Raw genomic sequence first — 20,800 nt, forward strand, 5'->3', positions numbered from 1 at the left:
TTTAGAGCTTTTATGTGACCACAATTAGCTGGACTTTTCATATGACTGAAAAGAAATATTAAATAACCATACTATGATGAACTTATATTAAGGAAGCACATATATTAATCCACACAATTCTATGGATGATGAGAGATCCCAAGAGGAGACAACACAGTACTTACTTTAAAGATGTTTACATTTATTAGAGATTAAAAAAAATTTTAATTAGTGGAAGAAAACATAATAAATGGCATGATCAAATGTTAACCTTCCATGTACATTATTGCATTTTATCAAGACCGCTGTATTTTTATCTACAAATTCTGTTATTTTTGCCATTTTTTAAACCATACAGATTGAGGATTTGGTTTGTATTTCTATCATCACTATTAATAATAAACTTCCATTTCAGAATTCACAAAAGCATAAGCATTTATAGACCTTTAGTCAAGGTGTTAACAGTTCATCTTTAAGGTCAATGATCATAACTATAATGGATTGAAAATTAACATTTAAGCATCTGTGAACATGGGACTGATTTCTATGGAACATAACAATATTACTCTCTTACTGATACTAGTTAATTGCTATTGTCTGGGTACAATCCTCCAACAATTTTCTAGCATTTAGATTACCTTAGTAGCCTGTGTTGTGGTCTACTTGATATCATATTAATTTCCTGGCAAATTCTCAGTTTTTTTCTGTAACCAGATCTACTTTTTAAGTCTAAGACCAGTTAAGTCATCTAACAAAACAAATATATAAACTAAAGATGACAATACCTCTGATAAGTACTTTCAAACTAATCCAGGTGATTTATGTGGCTTATCAACATTTACTGCAATTTGAAGAACACGTTTCAGGGCACACCTCGCTGGCTCTTAGGCTGGTCTCCCAGGATGACAATACGTTAGTATTATCACTATGTAACATGATTTACTTCTGTTAATGAGCATCTGCTAGTCTTAGACATTTGATTCTTTCAGTGAGGCCAGAGGCAATGAACTTATTTTAATAAATATTTGATAATAAGTATTTAATGAATTGATATTCAATGACTGTACTTTGTAGACAGATCTACATAGTAATTCAAATTACAGTTATAAGTTTTCTTAATCTGTATGGAATTTATCAAGGGAAAATATGAAACGCTATTCATGTTTAGTATACTTTGTCTACAAAAACACTGAAAACCTCATTTCCCCTGACAGGTTTAACAACCCCATGAACTAGATACATAGTAGTGTGACTAGTACTGCTTCTACTAGTATTATGACTACTTGTACAACTCTACTCCACTACTTCTAGTAGTTACTCTTGGAAGGAAGGATGGCCATTGTGGCCCCTCCTTGTCTTCTGTCTTCTCCTGCCCTCTATTTCTATAGTGGGGTGACTTTATCTGATTGGTGGGTTTGGAAGGAAAAATCTAACATGCCTAGATCAACGACATCCTCTCTTCTCTCTTTCTCTTGGAAAGAGAGAAAGACACAGACAGCAAACCTACTGCTTTGTTTCTCCCTGATGCAAATCTTACAGATATAGGTCTCACATGGAGAGGGCTTGCTAGATCTGGTGCTGCTGTTACTGGTTGCAAAATTCAGTAATTTCAACTTTACTCACTTATAGATATAAGCCATAATCCTTCAGGTTCAGCTTTATCCATATTAATGCAATTTTTTTTTCTACATCTGCCTTACTCTGCCTTATTTCTAATTTGTTTTAAGAATTCAATCAGGAAAGATGTATATTGTTTGTTGGCATTGCTATGCTCCTTAATGCTTTTAAGTGCTTTTTATAGATGGGATGGCTACTCCTATTATCATCAGTTTATAGATGTGAACACTGCAAGCTTGAGGGATTAAGAAGTTTGTTAATGGTCATAGGGTGTGTATTAGTTATCTACAGCTGTGTAACAAGTTACTCCAAAACTTAGTGGCTTAACACATCATCAATTTATTACTGCACAATTTATGTGGGTCAGGAATTCCACCACATCTTAGCTAAATTTTCTGTCTCAGCATGTCTCAAGAGGCTGCAATGAAGGTGTTGAACCAAGGACTGTAATCTCAATTGAAAATTCAACTGGAGAAGTATCTGCTTCTCATGGAGTGGTTGCTGACAATATTCAGTGCCTTGCAGGCTGCTGTTGGCTGGAAGTCAACTTCAGCTCCTTCCCACCTGGGCCTCTCCCACAGGACAGCTTGCTTCATGAAAGAATTCAAGTTGAGAATGTAATAAAGACGGTCTGCCAACAAGATGGAAATGATAATGTTTTGTAACCTAATCATGGAAGAGACATCTCATCACCTTGGCTGTATTGTATTGGTTCGATTCAAGTCACTAGGTCCAGCCCACACTCCAGAGAAGGGAATTTCACAAGGACATGACTACCAGGGGATGGAGGTCCTTAGAGCCCATTTTACAAGTCAGCCTGCCACACTGCAGGGAAGAACAGAAGCCAGGATTTGAATCCACATATTCTGACACCAGAGCTCATTTTTGTCAACAGTTCAGAGCAGCTTCTGCCTTCTACCTGCTGACACATTGCAGTCACTCGGCCCTATGACTCTCCATCTCTAACCTATTTCTAGCAAACCCACAACTAATAAACATAATCTTTTTTAAAAAATTTAAAATATTGATCAGATCCTGGTCAAGTTTCTACCTGGACATCATTTTAAGCTGATTTCTATTACAAGATATGATATATTCTTTTTTATATTTTAACTCTCAGATGAGAATAATTTTCAGTGATTATTTAGTTTTCCAAAATCAATTATTTGGAACACAAATTAATTCTTAAGTAATTAGTGTTAAACGCTAATTTGTAATACCAAGGAAGTGATCCTAGAATAAATATAGTGGTCAGCCTGAGTAAATCTTTTACAGAATTGTATTGTACTAATACAGTACAAGGTATTTTTTTTAACATCTTTATTGGAGTATACTTGCTTTACAACGGTGTGTTAGTTTCTGTTTTATAACAAAGTGAATCAGCTATACATATACATATATCCCCATATGTCCTCCCTCTTGCGTCTCCCTCCCACCCTCCCTATCCCATCCGTCTAGGTGGTCACAAAGCACCGAGCTGATCTCCCTGTGCTATGCGGCTGCTTCCCACTAGCTATCAGTTTTACATTTGGTAGTGTATATATGTCCATGACACTCTCACACTTTGTCCCAGCTTACCCTTCCCACTCGCTGTGTCCTTAAGTCCATTCTCTAGTAAGTCTGCGTCTTTATTCCTGTCCTGCCTCGAGTTTCTTCATGACTATTTTTTTTTTTTTTTAGATTCCATATATATGTGTTAGCATACGATATTTGTTTTTCTCTTTCTGACTTACTTCACTCTGTATGACAGACTCTAAGTCCATCCACCTCACTACAAATAACAATTTCATTTCTTTTTATGGCTGAGTAATATTCCATTGTATATATGTGCCACATCTTCTTTATCCATTCATCTGTCAATGGACACTTGGGTTGCTTCCATGTCCTGGCTATCGTAAACAGAGCTGCAATGAACATTGTGGTACATGACTCTTTTTGGATTATGGTTTTCTCAGGTTATATGCCCAGTAGTGGGATCGCTGGGTCGTATGGTAGTTCTAGTTTTAGTTTTTAAGGAACCTCGATACTGTTCTCCATAGTGGCTGTATCAATTTACATTCCCACCAACAGTGCAAGAGGGTTCCCTTTTCTCCACACCCTCTGAGCATATATTCTTTGTAGATTTTTTGATGATGGCCATTTTGACTGGTGTGAGGTGATACCTCATTGTTGTTTTGATTTACATTTCTGTAATGATTAGTGATGTTGAGCATCCTTTCATGTGTTTGTTGGCAATCAGTATATCTTTTTTGGAGAGATGTCTACTTAGAACTTCTGCCCATTTTTGGATTACATTGTTTGTTTTTTTTAAATTGAGCTGCCTGAGCTGCTTGTAAATTTTGGAGATTAATCGTTTGTCAGTTGCTTCATTTGCAAATATTTTCTCCCATTCTTAGAGTTGTCTTTTTGCCTTGTTTATGGTTTCCTTTGCTGTGCAAAATCTTTTAAGTTTCATTAGGTCCCATCTGTTAATTTTTCTTCTTATTTCCATTCCTCTAGGAGGTGAGTCAAAAAGGATCTTGCTGTGATTTATGTCATACAGTCTTCTGCTTATGTTTTCCTCTAAGAGTTGTATGGTGTCTGGCCTTAAATTTAGGTCTTTTATTCATTTTTGAGTTTATTTTTGTGTATGGTGTTAGGGAGTGTTCTAATGCCATTCTTTTACATGTAGCTGTCCAGTTTTCCCAGCACCACTTATTGAAGAGGCTGTCTTTTCTCCATTGTCTATTCTTGCCGCCTTTATCAAAAATAAGGTGACTGTATGTGCATCGGTTCATCTCTGGGTTTTCCATCCTGTTCTATTGATGTATATTTCTATTTTTGTGCCAGTACCATACAGTCTTGATTACTGCAGCTTTGTAGTATAGTCTGAAGTCAGGGAGCCTGATTCCTCCAGCTCCTTTTTTCTTTCTTAAGATTGCTTTGGATATTCAGGGTCTTTTGTGTTTCCATACAAATTGTGAACTTTTTTGTTCTAGTTCTGTGAAAAAGGCCAGTGGTAGTTTGATAGGGATTGCATTGAATCTGTAGATTGTTTTGGGTAGTAGAGTCATTTTCACAGTGTTGATTCTTCCAATCCAAGAACATGGTATATCTCTCCATCTATTTGTATCATCTATAATTTCTTTAATCAGTGTCTTATAGTTTTCTGCATACAGGTCTTTTGTCTCTTCAGGTAGGTTTATTCCTAGATATTTTATTCTTTTTGTTGTATTGGTAAATGGGAGTGTTTCCTTAATTTCACTTTCAGATTTTTCATCATAAGTGTATAGGAATGAAAGTGATTGATTCCTGTGGATTAATTTTGTATCCTGCAACTTTACCAAATTCATCGATTAGCTCTAGTAATTTTCTGGTAGCATCTTTAGGATTCTCTATGTATACTATCGTGTCATCTGGAAACAGTGACAGCTTTACTTCTTTTCCGATTTGGATTCCTTTTACTTCTTTTCCTTCTCTGATTGCTGTGGCGAAAACTTCCAAAATTATGTTGAATAATAGTGCTGAGAGTGGGCAGCCTTGTCTTGTTCCTGATCTTAGTGGAAATGTTTTCAGTTTTTCACCATTGAGGATGATGTTGGCTCTGGGTTTGTCATATGTGGCCTTTATTATGTTGAGGTAAGTTCCCTCTATGCCTACTTTCTGGAGGGTTTCTATGATAAATGGGTGTTGAATTTTGTCCAATTCTTTTTCTGCATCTATTGAGATGATCATATGGGTTTTTTTATTCAGTTGGTTAATATGGTGTATCACATTGATTGATTTGCATATATTCAAGAATCCTTGCATTCCTGGGATAAACCCCACTTGAGTGGGGTTGAGAATGAGTTGAGAATGAGTTTGGGAATGTTCCTCCCTCTGCTATATTTCGGAAGAGTTTGACAAGGATAGGTGTTAGCTCTTCTCTAAATGTTTGATAGAAATCCCCTGTGAAGTCATCTGGTCCTGGGCTTTTATTTGTTGGAAGATTTTTAATCACAGTTTCAATTTCAGTGTTTGTGATTGGTCTGTTTACATTTTCTATTTCTTCCTGGTGCAGTCTCAGAAGGTTGTGCTTTTCTAAGAGTTTGTCCATTTCTTCCAGGTTGTCCATTTTATTGGCATATAGTTGTTGGTATTAATCTCTCATGGTCCTTTGTATTTCTGCAGTGCCAGTTGTTACTTATCCTTTTTCATTTCTAATTCTATTGATTTGAGTATTCTCCCTTTTTTTCTTGATGAGTCTGGCTAATGGTTTATCAATTTTGTTTATCTTCTCAGTGAACCACCTTTTAGTTTTATTAATCTTTGCTACTGTTTCCTTCATTTCTTTTTCACTGATTTCGGATCTGATCTTTATGATTTCTTTTCTTCTGCTAACTTTGGGGTTTCTTTTATTTTTCTCGAATTGCTTTAGGTGTAAGAGTAGGTTGTTTATTTGTGACGTTTCTTGTTTCTTAATGTAGAATTGTATTGATATATACTTCCCTCTTAGAACTGCTTTTGCTGCATCCCATAGGTTTTGGGTCAGCGTGTTTTCATTGTCATTTGTTTCTAGGTATTTTTTGATTTCCACTTTGATTTCTTCAGTGATCTCTTACTTAATAAGTAGTGTATTGTTTAACCTCTAAGTGTTTGTATTTTTTACAGATATTTCCTGTAATTGACATCTAGTCTCATAGTGTTGTGCTCGGAAAAGATACCTGATACAATTTCAATTTTCTTAAATTTACCAAGGCTTGATTTGTGACCCAAGATATGATCTATCCTGGAGAATGTTCCATGAGCACTTGAGAAGAAAGTGTATTCTGTTTTTTTGGATGGAATGTCCTATAAATATCAATTAAGTCCATCTTGTTTAATGTATCATTTAAAGCTTGTGTTTCCTTATTTATTTTCATTTTGGATGATCTGTCCATTGGTGAAAGTGGGGTGTCAAAGTCCCCTACTATGATTATGTCACTGTCGATTTCCCCTTTTATGGCTGTTAGTATTTGCCTTTGTATTGAGGTACTTCTATGTTGGGTGCATAAATATTTACAATTGTTGTATCTTCTTCTTGGATTGCTCCCTTCATCATTATGTAGTGTCCTTTTTTGTCTCTTGCAATGATCTTTTTTTTAAAGTATATTTTGTGTGATATGAGAGTTGCTACTCCATCTTTCTTTTGATATCCATTTGCATGGAATATCTTTTTCCATTCTCTCACTTTCAGTCTGTATGTGTCCCTAGGTCTGAAGTGGGTGTCTTGTAGACAGCATATATGCAGGTCTTCTTTTTGTATCCATTCAGCCAGTCTATGTCTTTTGGTTGGAGCATTTAATCCATTTACATTTAAGGTAATTATCGATCTGTATGTTCCTATTACCATTTTCTTAATTGTTTTGGGTTTGTTATTGTATGTCTTTTCCTTCTCTTGTGTTTCCTGCCTAGAGAAGTTCCTTTAGCATTTGTTGTAGAACTGGTTTGGTGGTGCTGAATTCTCTTAGCTTTTCCTTGTTTGTAAAGGTTTTAATTTCTCCATCATATCTGAATGAGATCCTTGCTGGGTAGAGTAAATTTGGTTGTAGGTTTTCCCTTTCATCACTTTAAATATATCCTGCCACTCCCTTCTGGCTTGCAGAGTTTGTGCTGAAAGATCAGCTGTTAAACTTAGGGGGATACCCTTGTATTGTATTTGTTGTTTTTCCCTTGCTGCTTTTAATATTTTTTCTTTGTATTTAATTTTTGATAGTTTGATTAATGTTTTTTGGCATTTTTCTCCTTTGATTTATCCTGTTTGGGACTCTCTGTGCTTCCTGGACTTGATTAACTATTTCCTTTCCCATATTAGGGAAGTTTTCAGCTATAATCTCTTCAAATATTTTCTCAGTCCCTTTCTTTTTCTCTTCTTCTTCTGGGACCCCTATAATTCGAACGTTGATGCATTTAATGTTGTCCCAGAGACTGAGACTGTCCTCATTTCTTTTCATTCTTTTTTCTTTATTCTGCTCTGCAGTAGTTATTTCTACTATTTTATCTTCCAGATCACTTATCCGTTCTTCTGCCTCAATTATTCTGCTATTGATCCCTTCTAGAGAATTTTTAATTACACATTTTATGTTGTTCATCATTGTTTGTTTGCTGTTTAGTTCTTCTACATCCTTGTTAAACGTTTCTTATATTTTCTCCATTCTATTTCCAAGATTTTGGATCATCTTTACTATCAATACTCTGAATTCTTTTTCCGGTATACTGCTTATTTCCTCTTCATTTTTTGGTCTTGTGGGGTTTTACCCTGCTCCTTCATCTCCTGTGTATTTCTCTGTCTTCTCATTTTGCTTAACTTACTGTGTTTGGGGTCTCCTTTTTGCCGGCTGCAGGTTCGTAGTACCCGTTGTTTTTGGTGTCTGCCCCCAGTGGCTGAGGTTGGTTCAGTGTGTTGTGTAGGCTTCCTGGTGGAGGGGACTAGGTCTGTGTTCTGGTGGAAGAGACTGGATCTTGTCTTTCTGTTAGGCAGGTCCATGTCTGGTGGTATGTTTTGGGTTGTCTGTAACCTTATTATGATTTTATGCAGCGTCTGTGCTAATGGGTGGAGTTGTGTTCCTGTCTTGCTAGTTGTTTCGCATAGGGTGTCCAGCACTGTAGCTAGCTGGTCTTTGAGTGTAGCTGCGTCTTATTGTTGAGGTGGAGATTTCTGGGAGGTTTTCACCGTTTTGATATTATGTGGAACTGGGAGGTCTCTGGTAGACCATTGTCCTGAACTCAGCTCTCCCACCTCACAGGCACAGACCTGAGGCCCGGTCAGAGCCCCAAGACCCTGTCATCCACATGGAAAAAGAGAAAAAGGAAAAAAATATATATCATTGTTCCCAACATCCACCCCTTCAATTTGGGATGATTCATTGTCTATTCAGGTATTCCACAGATGCAGGATACATCAGGTTGATTGTGGAGTTTTGTTTTTTTGTTTGTTTGTTTGTCTTTGGCCCCGTGATGCAGAATGCTGAACTTCCCCAACCAGGGACTGAACCCGTGCCCCCTGCATTAGAAGAATGGAGTCTTAACCACTGGACGGCCAGAAAAGTCCTGATTGTGGAGTTTTAATCCCCTGCTCCTGAGGCTGCTGGGAGAGATTTCCCTTTCTCTTCTTTGTTCGCACAGCTCCCGGTGTTCAGCTTTGGATCCGGCCCTGCCTCTGCATGTAGGTCGCCTGAGGGTCTCTGTTCCTGCCTGGACAGGATGGGGTTAAAGGAGCAGCTGATTCGGGGTCTCTGGCTCACTCAGGCCGTGGGGAGGGAGAGGTATGGATGCGGGGCGAGCCTGCAGCGGCAGAGGCCGGCGTGACGTTGCACCAGCCCGAGGCGCGCCGTGCGTTCTCCCAGGGAATTTGTCCCTGGATCACGGGAGCCTGGCGGTGGCAGGCTGCACCAGCTCCCGTGAGGGGCTGTGTGGAGAGTGACCTGTGCTCGCACACAGGCTTCTTGGTGGCGGCAGCAGCAGCCTTAGCGTCTCACGCCCGTCTCTGGGGTCCGTGCTGATAGCCGCGGCTCGTGCCCTTCTCTGGAGCTCGTTTAGGCGGCGCTTTTAATCCCCTCTCCTCGCGTACCAGGAAACAAAGAGGTAAGAAAAAGTCTCTTGCCTTTTCGGCAGCTCCAGACCTTTTCCCAGACTCCCTCCCGGCTAGCTGTGGCGCACTAACCCCTTCAGGCTGTGTTCACACCGCCAACCCCAGTCCTCTCCCTGTAATCTGACCAAAGCCCAAGCCTCAGCTCCCAGCCCCCGTCCGCCCCGGCAGCTGAACAGACAAGCCTCTCAGGCTGGTGCGTGCTGGTCGGCACTGCTCCTCTGTGCGGGAATCTCTCCGCTGTACCCTCCGCACCCCTGTGGCTGCGCTCTCCTCTGTGGCTCTGAAGCTTCCCCCCTCTGCCACCTGCAGTCTCCGCCCATGAAGGGGCTTCCTAGTGTGTGGAAACCTTTCCTCCTTCACAGCTCCCTCCCACTGGTGCAGGTCCCGTCCCTATTCTTTTGTCTCTGTTGTTTCTTTTTTCTTTTGCCCTACCCAGGGATGTGGGGAGTTTCTTCCCTTTTGGGAGGTCTGAGGTCTTCTGCCAGTGTTCAGTAGGTGTTCTGTAGGAGTTGTTCCACATGTAGATGTATTTCTGATGTATTTGTGGGGAGGAATGTGATCTCTATGTCTTACTCTTTTGCCGTCTTGAAGCTCCTTCGGTACAAGGTATTTTTTATTCCCATATATATTTTAAAGCTAAATATAATTCTTAATAATTATTATTCTCCAAATTATCATGGTGTGCTTGAGTACTGCTTAGGTATGCAAGTGGAATTGGGTATATAATTAGAGACAAGAGGAAATTGTCTTGTAACAGTAATGTTTTAAGTTCTTCTTTCCTCTTTTTTTCATGTTTCAGAAAGCAGCATGAACCTATTTTTAGGAGCAAACTCTGGAACACAAAAATGCTCTACTTTTCCAGCAAATGTCAGCAGGTCAATCCAAATTGTTAATACTTGCTTTTAAACACAAATCCTCAAAACGCCTCACATTTCTGAATAATCTCTCTAGATCTCATGGCATTTCATAATCAACACTCAAGACTATTTGTATATCTTTCCTTTTAGTTGATATTTTATCCCTTGAGCTTTCTCAATTCTCTTAATTTTCTTTGTGATAATCACTAGAAAAACATAACATTTCATTAGGAAGAAATACAGGTATCCCTCACTATCTTAAAGTATAGTATTCCTGTGAAACTTTACAAAGACTGAAATGGTGCAAAGTGGAGAGTATCCCTAATTTTTGAAAGTTTGCCTTAGGCCATTTCACTTTTAGAAAGACCTACATTAGTACAGCAAAGGCTTTTTTTTTCATAAAAGCAAAAATACTGTTTGGATTTCTTTTGGTTGGCAAAAACAGGTACTAATGCAACATGTGAACGTGTGGGATATAATTGCTGTTTCTGCTTTTTTCCTATTGCATCATATGATTTTAACAATTATAGTTATTGAGATTACTTGAGGAAGATAGTGTTTAGTAACTCAAAATTGTTTCTGAATTAAAATATTATTATTTTGCTGATGTTTTAAAAATAAGCTGTGCTATATAGAGCATTTATTTTATTTTATTTTTTATTTTTTTTTCCTCGAAGACCACTTTTATTTTATTTTCCTTCCAGTTTTATTGAGATAAAATTGAAATACAGCACTGTATCAGTTTAAGGTGTACAGCAGAGTGATTTGACTTACATACATCGTGAAGTGATTATCACAATAAGTTTAGTGAATATCTCATAGAGATACAAAAATAAAGAAAAAATTTTCTTTTGATGAGGACTCTAGGATTCACTCTCTTAACAACTTTCATATATAACAATCATCAGCATTAATTATACTTATCATGTTGCACATTACATTCCTAGCACTTATATATCTTATAACCAGAAGTTTCTAAGTTTTGACCATCTTCATTCAGTACCTCCTTCCCCCACCCCCTGCCTCTGGTAACCGTTAATCTGATATCATTTTCTATACGTTTTTATGTTTGTTTGTTTGTCTTTGATGTATAGTTGACCTACATCATTATGTTAGTTCCTATTACACAACATAGTGATTTGATATTTCTATACATTTCAAAATGATCACCAAGATAAGTCCAGTAATCATCAGTCACTATACAAAGATATTACATAGCTATCGATGATGTTCTCCATACTGTACATTTCATACCCATGACTCTTTTATTTTGCAACTAGAAGTTTATACATCTTAATCTTCCTTACCTACTTCTTTCTCCTCCCTACTCCCTCCCCCCGGCAAACACCTCTTTGTTCTCTGTATCTATCAGTCTGTTTTGTTATGTTTGTTCATTTGTTCTGATTTTTAGATTCAACATATAAGTGAAATCAAAGAGTATCTGTCCTTCTCTTTCTGACTTATTTCACTTAGCATAATACTCTCTAGATTCATCCATGTTGTCACAAATGGCAAGATTTCATTCTTTTTTATGGCTCGATATACCATTCTACATATACACCACATCTTCATTGTATATATACATCCATTCATCTGTTGATGGGCAGTTAGGTTGCTTCCTTATTTGGAGATAAATGTATCTTCTCTAATTAGTGTTTTTGGTTGTTTTGGATAAATACCCAGGAGTGGCATTGCTGGATCATATGGTAGTTCTGTTTTAAATTTTTTGAGGTATTGCCATACTGTTCTCCATAGTGGAGTGGCTGCATCAATTTTCATTCTCACCAACGGTGCATGAGGGTTCCCTTTTCCCCACATTCTTGCCAACACTTGTTATTTGTTGTCCTTTTGATAATAGCCATTATGACAAGTGTGAGGTGACATCTCATAGTGGTTTTAATTGACATGTGTTTCTCTAATAATTAGTCATGTTGAACATCTTTTCGTGTTCGTGTTTACCATCTGATTGTATTCCTTGAAAAAATGTTTATTCATATCCTCCTGCCCATTTTTTATTTGGGTTGTTTTTTGGATGTTTAGTTGCATGCGTTCTTTATATGTTTTAAATATTAACTCCTTATTGAATATATTGTTTGCAAATATCTTCTCTCATTCAGTAGGTCGCCTTTCTGTTTCCTTGATAGTTTCCCTCACTGTGCAAAAGCTTTTTAGTTTGAGTCATTTACTTTATAATTGCAAATGAGAATACATTTGGAGTAATCCAGCTTTTGAAGCTCAGCGCCACTATAAAATATGTTAGATATATTACGACTAGAAACTTTAAAAAGTGTTCCTCAATTCAGATTAACAAGAGGCTTAATCTGGGTCAGGAGAACATTAAGTTCTTTTTACAATGACCATTTATGATGTTTTCCCAACTGCTATATTCGGAACGTGCCATATGGTAATAAAAAACTATTCAGGAAACATAATGAAAACATTCCTGATTCCATATTTTACTGCCAATATATACTAATCTTATCCTACACCAAATTGTAGAGTTGTTCATGGACTTTTATTTTTTCTTTATATTTTTGGATATTTGAATTAGGACTTCTAGAGCTATTTATAAAAACAAGATACATAAATTGTTGAGTCTAAATGTGAGACAACATATTTGGAAATATGGGAACTCATGTATTATGAAGAAAGGAAGTCTCTAAATTTTGAAATGCAGCTAGTCTTGAAAACTATTTAAATCCTTTGATAGTAGGAATTAATATTGTGGCACATGGTTTATTTGTACATTATAAAAATAACAGTAAAATGATAATTTCTTTTTTTCTTTTTTAATGTGGGTGTTTTTTTTAATTATTATTAATTAATTTATTTATTTTTGGCTGTGTTGGGTCTTCGTTTCTGTGCGAGGGCTTTCTCTAATTGCGGCAAGTGGGGGCCACTCTTCATTGCGGTGCACGGCCCTTTCACTGTTGCGGCCTCTCCTGTTGCGGGGCACAGGCTACAGACGCGCAGGCTCAGTAGTTGTGGCTCACGGGCCCAGCCACTCCGCGGCATGTGGGACCCTCCCAGACCAGGGCTCGAACCCGTGTCCCCTGCACTGGCAGGCAGACTCTCAACCACTGCGCCACAAGGGAAGCCCAAAATGATAATTTCTGATGACAGATTGATCCTTATGATTATTGTTACAGTATTAGATATTTGGAGAGTTCTGTGGATTCTGAATGTTGAGAAAACAGAGATATACCAAGATGTAACAAATTAAGTCACATAATTTGAGAAACAAAATGTCTTTTAAGCTAATAGAAAGAACTTCTAAGCTGAAGCTTGATGGATAGTGTTACCAAAATAGAACATATAATAGAAGGTAAATGCGGCAAGCAGAGTAATAGCCCCTCCCCCAAAGATGCCAAGCCACTAATCCTGGAATCTATGAACATGTTATATTACCTGACAACAGGGCATTAAGATTGCAGATGGAATTAAAGGTGTTAATCAGCTGACTTTATGACAGGAAGATTATCCTGAATTATCCAGTGTGCCAAATGCAATCACAAGAGTCCTTAAAAATGGAAGAAGGAGGCAAAAGAGGAGGTCAGGGTGCTGCATTATGAGAAGGATTCGACCTGCTGCTCCTGATTTTAAAGATGGAGCAATGGGACCACAAGCCAAAAAAATGCAGGGGCCTTTAGAAGCTGGAGAAGGCAAAGAAATGTATTCTCTCCTGGAGCCTCTGGAAAGGAATGCAGCCTTGCAGACACCTTGATTTTTAACCCTAATAAGACACATTTCAGACTTCTCACATATAGAACTGTAAAATAATACATTTGTATTATTTTAACAATGAAATTTATAATATTTTTTTATAGCAGCAACTAAACTAAACTAAAACAGTAGATAGAACACTCAAGTGTGGATCAGGGAACCAGAAGTAATCAATGTGCAGTATGTGCTCTGAGGAAGAGAATGAGATTAATCTGGAGCGTGTGTCATCCAGGAACTTATGAGATGCTCCTTCTTTCCATGTAGAGACAGTCCAAGTGGTTTTCAAGACCGTACAAAGTATCAATCGAGATTTTCTTTACTTCACTTTTTTTTTCTTTTCTTTCCTTTGTTTCCCCTTCCTTCCTTCCTTCTTTCCTTCCTTCCACGTTTCTCTCTTACATTCTTTCCCATTTATTCTCTATTCACCAATGAATCTTTAATGGCTAATGTTCCATGTAACTTATCTAAAAGGGGTACCCTGGATAGACACTACACAGAATTCTGCTCACTAGAAACAATGTACTCTATTGAAAAATCGACAAATTAACACTCAACTATACATTAATCTGTGTGAGTTTAACCATTGAAAGTTACTTTCATTATTATAAATGTTTGTTTTTGACTAAAAGATCCCTATTCCTTTCAGGAGCTGAATTTTCTCAATAAAGCAAATGTACAACCATTGTTTTTTTCTTGACACATTTTTTTTTTCTTGAAACTCTGTACAAAAATTTCAATCAATTTTTAGATATTTTGAAATCTCACTGCTCACCAAGATACTGACCATCAATTTGTAAAATACTTTTAAAATGCATTAAATATTCCTTATACACTCCAAACAAATATTCTTCTTTTTACCTCTTTCAGTACTTTCAGTACATATACTGAGTCTCATTAATTTTTCATCACAGTCTCATAGTTCTTATTTATATTCTACAGATAGGCCCAGTTTCATAATGGAATAGTAATATCTGTAGAGGCAGGGAACATTGAGGCTTTTTGGTATCTCCCAACATGCAGTGACAAGGATGCAGTTTTCCTTTAAATAAATAAGTTTTTAGTGAAACAATTCCTGTTAGATTACATGTCGCATCATGTGTTCCCATTGACTCCTGATAGTATCAGGTCAACAGGATTATATTACATATCGAAAAAAATGAGAATTTTTAACTAAAACATGGTTTGATAACTGCTTACTAGGAATACATTGAGGAGACTTTTTTTTCTGCAAGGGCTCATTTGGTTCTCTCTCTAGTATTGTACTTCTAATTTTTGTGATTATAATTAACACAAACCTTATTGTGTGGTGATGGGAAACAGGAATTGCATGAATTGGATAAATTGGAGTCAGTATGACATTATATATTCTGATATTTAGCTGGTCCTAAAATCTTCTCTTTAGATAGATGTTTGAATAAGCACTTACTATCAGCCATAATGACTGATTCAGCCTTTTCTATTTTTCCCTCTAGTGGAATGACTGTTGAATCGAGCAAAGAATGGCCAGTTGAAGTAGAACATCAGTCAGGACAAATGAGAGGTCACCCATGATTCATGGCAGGAATCACTGTCATCCTCTCAACATTCCCTGAAATGTACTTGCTGGGCACCTGCACCGTTCAGGCTGTACTAGACTCTGGGCATTGAAAGAGGTGTGAGAACTAGTAACTACACCCATGCTCTCCACCAGCCAGAGTTTCCTGATCTTTACTCTGTATTCTGTGCATATCTCTCACTTCTTTACTATTGTTTCACAGGAAAAATACTTTTTGAGATTTTCAGTGCTCTTGAGCAGAATTTGTTTATCAGTTCTGTCAGGGTGCTTCTCTGGTCTTCAGAATCATCTTCTCTCACATCCTAGCACTCTTCCCCTGTTCATTCCAAGAGGCACTTTGTCCGGAGCCCATACAAGTCATCTCCTCAATCATTCCTCCCTATTAATGACACTTAAGTCCAGATGTTGCCAATTCCACTTCCTGCTTCTACCATTTGAGAAATAAAATATTCATCAGGTCAAATAAAATATTGTCAGATTATTTGTTATTAGAGTGTGAGGCTTTTATTGTGTTTATAGCAAATTTCTTATACTAGGGGTCTATTATTGTTAAACTTTTTACTCACTCATTCATTGAACTAATGAATGTCAACTAATTTCCAGTAACTAAGTTGAAGCTTTCTACTTTACCCTTTGATATGAAAGGAGACTCTTTCTTCTTCTATTGACAGCTTAAATTAAGATGACTTATTTTTTGTCAAATGTGCAAAAAGCTAAATTTTGATGTCTATTTCTTTGATTAAAAATAAACATTTATTTGTCTTTGTTTGCTGTTTTGTAGATATGCCCAGAGGCACTGAGCACATTTTTGTAAATGAAAAGTAAATCTGTGGCATGATGATAACAGACAAGACTATTGCCAACCATACCACACGCAACTGGTAGGAAGAGTGGGTTGTCTTTAACTGTAAGCTTCTCCTGGTTTAGTTAAAAATGAAAGTAAACCCATTAAAGTTTTTTTTTTTTTTTTTTCTGAAATTTTTTTTTTTTGTTTAACATCTTTATTGAAGTATAATTGCCTTACAATGGTGTGTTAGCTTCTGCTTTATAACAAAGTGAATCAGTTATACATATACAATATGTTCCCATTTCTCTTCCCTCTTGCATCTCCCTCCCTCCCACCCTCCCCATCCCATCCTTCTAGGTGGTCACAAAGCACCGAGCTGATCTCCCTGTGCTATGCGGCTGCTTCCCACTAGTTATCTATTTTACATTTGGTAGTGTATATATGTCCATGACACTCTCTTACCCTGTCACATCTCACCCCACCCCCTCCCCATATCCTCAAGTCCATTCTCTAGTAGGTCTGTGTCTTTATTCCCGTCTTGCCACTAGGTTCTTCATGCCTTTTTTTTTTTTTTTTTTTTTTTTCCCCTTAGATTCCGTATATATGTGTTAGCATACTGTATTTGTTTTTCTCTTTCTGACTTACTTCACTCTGTATGACAGACTCTAACTCCATCCACCTCATTACAAATACCTCCATTTCATTTCTTTTTATGGCTGAGTAATATTCCATTGTATATATGTGCCACATCTTCTTTATCCATTCATCTGTCGATGGACATTTAGATTGCTTCCATGTCCTGGCTATTGTAAATAGAGCTGCAATGAACATTTTGGTACATGACTCTTTTTGACCTATGGTTTTCTCAGGGTATATGCCCAGTAGTGGGATTGCTGGGTCGTATGGTAGTTCTATTTGTAGTTTTTTAAGGAACCTCCATACTGTTCTCCATAGTGGCTGTATCAATTTACATTCCCACCAACAGTGCAAGAGTGTTCCCTTTCCTCCACACCCTCTCCAGCATTTATTGTTTCTAGATTTTTTGATGATGGCCATTCTGACCGGTGTGAGATGATATCTCATTGTAGTTTTGATTTGCATTTCTCTAATGATTAATGATGTTGAGCATTCTTTCATGTGTCTGTAGGCCATCTGTATATCTTCTTTGGAGAAATGGCTATTTAGGTCTTCGGCCCATTTTTGGATTGGGTTGTTCGTTTTTTTGTTATTGAGCTGCATGAGCTGCTTGTAAATCTTGGAGATTAATCCTTGGTCAGTTGCTTCATTTGCAAATATTTTCTCCCATTCTGATGGTTGTCTTTTGGTCTTGTTTATGGTTTCCTTTGCTGTGCAAAAGCTTTTAAGTTTCATTAGGTCCCATTTGTTTATTTGTGTTCTTATTTCCATTTCTCTGGGAGCTGGGTCAAAAAGAATCTTGCTGTGATGTATGTCATAGAGTGTTCTGCCTATGTTTTCCTCTAAGAGTTTGATAGTGTCTGCCCTTACACTTAGGTCTTTAATCCATTTTGAGTTTATTTTTGTGCATGGTGTCAGGGAGTGTTCTATTTTCATACTTTTACATGTACCTGTCCAATTTTCCCAGCACCACTTATTGAAGAGGCTGTCTTTTCTCCACTGTATATGCTTGCCTCCTTTATCAAAAATAAGGTGCCCATATGTGTGTGGGTTTATCTCTGGGCTTTCTATCCTGTTCCATTGATCTATATTTCTGTTTTTGTGCCAGTACCAAACTGTCTTGATTACTGAAGCTTTGTAATATAGTCTGAAGTCAGGGAGCCTGATTCCCCCAGCTCCATTTTTCGTTCTCAAGATTGCTTTGGCTATTCGGGGTCTTTTGTGTTTCCATACAAATTGTGAAATTTTTTGTTCTAGTTCTGTGAAAAATGCCAGTGGTAGTTTGATAGGGATTGCATTGAATCTGTAGATTGCTTTGGGTAGTAGAGTCATTTTCACAATGTTGATTCTTCCAATCCAGGAACATGGTATATCTCTCCATCTATTTGTATCATCTTTAATTTCTTTCATCAGTGTCTTATAATTTTCTGCATACAGGTCTTTTGTCTCCTTAGGTAGGTTTATTCCTAGATATTTTATTCTTTTTGTTGCAATGGTAAATGGGAGTGTTTTCTTAATTTCACTTTCAGATTTTTCGTCATTAGTGTATAGAAATGCAAGAGATTTCTGTGCATTAATTTTGTATCCTGCTACTTTACCAAATTCATTGATTAGCTCTAGGAGTTTTCTGGTAGCATCTTTAGGATTCTCTATGTATAGTATCATGTCATCTGCAAATAGTGACAGCTTTACTTCTTCTTTTCCGATTTGGATTCCTTTTATTTCTTTGTCTTCTCTGATTGCTGTGGCTAACACTTCCAAAACTATGTTGAATAATAGTGGTGAGAGTGGGCAACCTTGTCTTGTTCCTGATCTTAGTGGAAATGGTTTCAGTTTTTCACCATTGAGGACAATGTTGGCTGTGGGTTTGTCATATATGGCCTTTATTATGTTGAGGAAAGTTCCCTCTATGCCTACTTTCTGCAGGGCTTTTATCATAAATGGGTGTTGAATTTTGTCGAAAGCTTTCTCTGCATCTATTGAGATGATCATATGGTTTTTCTCCTTCAGTTTGTTAATATGATGTATCACATTGATTGATTTGCGTATATTGAAGAATCCTTGCATTCCTGGGATAAACCCCACTTGATCATGGTGTATGATCCTTTTAATGTGCTGTTGGATTCTGTTTGCTAGTATTTTGTTGAGGATTTTTGCATCTATGTTCATCAGTGATATTGGCCTGTAGTTTTCTTTCTTTGTGACATCTTTGTCTGGTTTTGGTATCAGGGTGATGGTGGCCTCGTAGAATGAGTTTGGGAGTGTTCCTCCCTCTGCAATATTTTGGAAGAGTTTGAGAAGGATAGGTGTTAGCTCTTCTCTAAATGTTTGATAGAATTCACCTGTGAAGCCATCTGGTCCTGGGCTTTTGTTTGTTGGAAGGTTTTTAATCACAGTTTCAATTTCAGTGCTTGTGATTGGTCTGTTCATATTTTCTATTTCTTCCTGGTTCAGTCTCGGCAGTTTGTGCCTTTCTAAGAATCTGTCCATTTCTTCCAGGTTGTCCATTTTATTGGCATAGAGTTGCTTGTAGTAATCTCTCATGATCTTTTGTATTTCTGCAGTGTCAGTGGTTACTTCTCCTTTTTCATTTCTAATTCTATTGATCTGAGTCTTCTCCCTTTTTCTCTTGATGAGTCTGGCTAATGGTTTATCAATTTTGTTTATCTTCTCAAAGAACCAGCTTTTAGTTTCATTGATTTTTGCTATTGTTTCCTTCATTTCTTTTTCATTTATTTCTGACCTGATCTTTATAATTTCTTTCCTTCTGCTGGCTTTGGGGTTTTTTTGTTCTTCTTTCTCTAATTGCTTTAGGTGCAAGGTTAGGTTGTTTATTCGAGATGTTTCCTGTTTCTTGAGGTAGGCTTGTATTGCTATAAACTTCCCTCTTAGCACTGCTTTTGCTGCGTCCCATAGGTTTTGGGTCGTCGTATCTCCATTGTCATTTGTTTCTAGGTATTTTTTGATTTCCCCTTTGATTTCTTCAGTGATCACTTCGTTATTAAGTAATGTATTGTGTAGCCTCCATGTGTTTGTATTTTTTACAGGTCTTTTCCTGTAATTGATATCTAGTCTCATAGCGTTGTGGTCGGAAAAGATACTTGATACGATTTCAATTTTCTTAAATTTACCAAGGCTTGATTTGTGACCCAAGATATGATCTATCCTGGAGAATGTTCCATGAGCACTTGAGAAAAATGTGTATTCTGTTGTTTTTGGATGGAATGTCCTATAAATATCAATTAAGTCCATCTTGTTTAATGTATCATTTAAAGCTTGTGTTTCCTTATTTATTTTCATTTTGGATGATCTGTCCATTGGTGAGAGTGGGGTGTTAAAGTCCCCTACTATGATTGTGTTGCTGTCGATTTCCCCTTTTATGGCTGTTAGTATTTGCCTTATGTATTGAGGTGCTCCTATGTTGGGTGCATAAATATTTACAATTGTTATACCTTCCTCTTGTATCGATCCCTTGATCATTATATAGTGTCCTTCTTTGTCTCTTGTAATAGTCTTTATTTTAAAGTCTATTTTGTCTGATATGAGAATTGCTACTCCAGCTTTCTTTTGATTTCCATTTGCATGGAATATCTTTTTCCATCCCCTCACTTTCAGTCTATATGTGTCTCTAGGTCTGAAGTGGGTCTCTTTTAGACAGCATATATATGGGTCTTGTTTTTGTATCCATTCCGCCAGCCTGTGTCTTTTGGTGGGAGCATTTAATCCGTTTACATTCAAGGTAATTATCGATATGTATGTTCCTATTCCCATTTTCTTAAATGTTTTGGGTTTGTTATTGTAGGTGTTTTCCTTCTCTTGTGTTTCTTGCCTAGAGAAGTTCCTTTAGCATTTGTTGTAAAGCTGGTTTGGTGGTGCTGAACTCTCTCAGCTTTTGCTTGTCTGTAAAGGTTTTAATTTCTCCATCGAATCTGAATGAGATCCTTGCTGGGTAGTGTAATCTTGGTTGCAGGTTTTTCTCCTTCATCACTTTAAGTATATCCTGCCACTCCCTTCTGGCTTGCAGAGTTTCTGCTGAAAGATCAATTGTTAACCTTATG

This window comes from Balaenoptera physalus (assembly GCF_965194825.1).
Source record: "Balaenoptera physalus genome assembly, chromosome: 9".
Classification (NCBI taxonomy): domain Eukaryota; kingdom Metazoa; phylum Chordata; class Mammalia; order Artiodactyla; family Balaenopteridae; genus Balaenoptera; species Balaenoptera physalus.